The following is a 3829-nucleotide window of genomic DNA, read 5'->3' as shown; positions in this document are numbered from 1 at the left end:
ACTGGGGTTGATCGGATAGTTCAGAGCTTCTGCTCTTTCTATAACCTGTAGGTAGGTGGGACTGGGGTCTGATGGATAGTTCAGAGCTTCTGCTCTTTCTATAACCTGTAGGTAGGTGGGACTGGGGTCTGATCGAATGTTTCAGAGCTTCTGCTCTTCTATAACCTGTAGGTAGGTGGACTGGGGTCTGATCGGATAGTTCAGAGCTTCTGCTCTTTCTATAACCTGTAGGTAGATGGGACTGGGGTCTGATCGGATAGTTCAGAGCTTCTGCTCTTTCTATAACCTGTAGGTTAGAGTGGGACTGGGGTCTGATCGGATAGTTCAGAGCTTCTGTCTTTCTATAACCTGTAGGTAGATGGGACTGGGTTCTGAACGGATAGTTCAGAGCTTCTGCTCTTTCTATAACCTGTAGGTAGGTGGGACTGGGGTCTTGATCGGTGAGTTCAGAGCTTCTGCTCTTTCTATAACCTGTAGGTAGGTGGACTGGGGTCTGATCGATAGTTCAGAGCTTCTGCTTTCTATAACTGTAGGTAGGTGGGAGCACGGGGTCTGATCGGATAGTTCAGAGCTTCTGCTCTTTCTATAACCTGTAGGTATGTGGGACTGGGTCTGAACGGATAGTTCAGAGCTTCTGCTCTTTCTATAACCTGTAGGTAGAGTGGGACTGGGGTCTGAACGGATAGTTCAGAGCTTCTGCTCTTTCTATAACCTGTAGGTAGGTGGGACTGGGGTCTGATCGGATAGTTCAGAGTTCTGCTCTTTCTATAACTGTAGGTAGATGGGACTGGGGTCTGATCGGATAGTTCAGAGCTTCTGCTCTTTCTATAACCTGTAGGTAGATGGGACTGGGGTCTGAACGGATAGTTCAGAGCTTGCTGCCTCTTCTATATACCTGTAGGTAGGTGGGACTGGGGTCTGATTGGATAGTTCAGAGCTTCTGTTCTTTCTATAACCTGTAGGTAGAATGGGACTGGGTCTGATCGGATAGTTAGAGCTTCTGCTCTTTCTATAACCTGTAGGTAGGGTGGACTGGGGTCTGATCGGATAGTTCAGAGCTTCTGCTCTTCTATAACCTGTAGGTAGGTGGGACTGGGTCTGATCGGATAGTTCAGAGGCTTCTGCTCTTTTCTATAACTGTAGGTAGGTGGGACTGGGTCTGATCGGATAGTTCAGAGCTTCTGCTCTTTTCTATAACTGTAGGTAGGTGGGACTGGGTCTGTATCGGATAGTTCAGAGCTCTGCCTCTTTCTATAACCTGTAGGAGGTGGGACTGGGGTCTGAACGGATAGTTCAGAGCTTCTGCTCTTTCTATAACCTGTAGTGTAGATGGGAACTGGGTCTGAACGGATAGTTTAGAGCTTCGTTCTTTCTATAACCTGTAGGTAGATGGGACTGGGGTCTGATCGGATAGTTCAGAGCTTCTGTTCTTTCTATAACCTGTAGGTAGATGGGACTGGGGTCTGAAGGGATAGTTTCAGAGCTTCTGCTCTTTCTATAACCTGTAGGTAGGATGGGACTGGGGTCTGAATGGATAGTTCAGAGCTTCTGTTCTTTCTATAACCTGTAGGTAGGTGGGATGGGGTCTGATGCGGATAGTTCAGAGCTTCTGCTCTTTCTATAACCTGTAGGTAGGTGGGACTGGGGTCTGATCGGATAGTTCAGAGCTTCTGCTCTTTCTTATAACCTGTAGGTAGCTGGGACTGGGGTCTGATCGGATAGTTCAGAGCTTCTGTCTTTCTATAACTGTAGGTAGATGGGACTGGGTCTGATCTGATAGTTTCAGAGCTTCTGCTCTTCATAACCTGTTAGGTAGCTGGGACTGGGTGTATCGGATAGTTCAGAGCTTCTGCTCTTTCTATAACCTGTAGGTAGCTGGACTGGGGTCTGATCGATAGTTCGAGAGCTTCTGCTCTTTCTATAACCTGTCGGTAGGTGGGACTGGGGTCATGATCGGATAGTTCAGTAGCTTTCTGGCTGCTTTCTATAACCTGTATGGTAGGTGGGACTGGGGTCTTGAACGATAGTTGCAGAGCTTCTGCCTCTTTCTATAGACCTGTTTAGGTAGCTGGGACCTGGGTGCTGATCGACTAGTTCAGAGCTTCTGCTCTTCTATAAACCTGTAGTAGGTGGGACTGGGTCTGATAGGATAGTCAGAGCTTCTGCTCTTATCTATAACCTGTTAGGGTAGAGTGGTACTGGGGTCTGATCGGATAGTTCAGAGCTTCTGTTCTTTCTATAACCTGTAGGTAGGTGGGACTGGGGTTGATGCGGATAGTTCAGAGCTTTCTGGTCTTTCTTATAACCTGTAGGTAGATGGGACTCGGGTCTGAATGGGATAGGTTCAGAAGCTTCTTCTTTCTATAACCTTGTAGGTAGTGGGAACTCGGGGTCTTGATCGATAGTTCAGAGCTTCTGTCTTTCATATAACGCTAGTAGGTAGATGGGAACTGGGGTCTGAACGGATAGTTCAGAGCTTCTGCTCTTTCTTATAACCTGTAGGTAGGATTGGGACTGGGTCTGATCGGAAGTTTCAGGAGCTTGGCTGCTCTTTCTATAACCTGTAGGTAGTGGCTGGGGTCTGATCGTGATAGTTCAGAGCCTTTCTGTTCTTTCGTATAACCTGTAGTAGGTGGACTGGGGCTATGATCGGATTTAGTTCAGAGCTTCTGCTTCTTTCTAAACTGTAGGTTGATGGGTACTGGGTCTGAATCGATAGTTTCAGAGCTCTCTCTCTTTCCTATAACCTGTAGGTAGAGGGGACTGGGGTCTGAATCGGATAGTTCAGAGGCTTGCTGCTCTTTCTTATAAACCTGTAGGTAGGTGGGACTGGGGTCTGATCGGATAGTTCAGAGCTTTTCGGCTCTTTCTATAACCTGTAGGTGAGGTGGGACTGGGGTTCTGAGCGGATTAGTCAGAGCTTCTGCTCTTTCTATAACGCTGTAGGGAAGACAATAATGTTGTATACTTGCATGTAGGAGGAGGAATGGGCAGGGTAATATTGCCAAATTAAATACTTTAGTCTTCCCTAATGTTAAAGTGTTAGTGTTTTTGCGGACTGTAGTGTTTTGGCAGACGATTACTGTAGGTTTCTAACTGTGTACTACAACATTCTTATAGTAAGTAGCTACCACAGGATTGAAGGGATATCTAGCAGGTGTTTAGTATAGTTTCTACAGTATACTTACCCAGTTTACTATAAGAATTCTTAATAGTAAGTACTGTAGTATTCTATAGTAAACTAGTAGTATTTGTCATGTGCGTCTCTACTCTCTTCGCCTGGCTCTTTCCCAGGATAGCAGTTTTAAGGCTTTGAAAATCCGGGGAGTCTTTTGCCTGTTGATGCAGATAGCCATATAACAAATGAAAGCATGCATGGAAGGACAGCAAGATTTAATGAGTATTACCTAGGCTGGGGCACTTGCATAATGGTGCAAGTGGTGCTCTTCCGGGCTGCATTCGGGCTGCTTTAAACCGCTATTCATGGTGACAAAATAATTGCAGCCGATCGCGACCACTGACCACCTGCGAGTCAAGGTTAAAACCAAGCATTCGCCAGCCACCAGTGAGAGAGAGATAGAGAGAGAGAGAGGAGGCGAGAGAGAGAGAGAGAGAGAGAGAGGAGAGAGAGAGAGAGAGAGAGAGAGAGAGAGAGAGGAGAGAGAGAGAGGAGAGAGAGAGAAGAGAGAGAGAGAGAGAGAGAGACTGCGTTTCAGATATGGAATAAACGTGTATACTGGAAGTGGGCTCTGGGGTTGGGCGAGACAGAATGGGAATTCAGGATTAATTGAAAACATCTGTGCGGCCGCGAGATGGGCCGCCATAGCGG

This window comes from Salvelinus sp. IW2-2015, linkage group LG35 (genome assembly GCF_002910315.2).
Source record: "Salvelinus sp. IW2-2015 linkage group LG35, ASM291031v2, whole genome shotgun sequence".
Taxonomy (NCBI): domain Eukaryota; kingdom Metazoa; phylum Chordata; class Actinopteri; order Salmoniformes; family Salmonidae; genus Salvelinus; species Salvelinus sp. IW2-2015.
Note: the sequence above shows the minus strand (reverse complement) of the source record.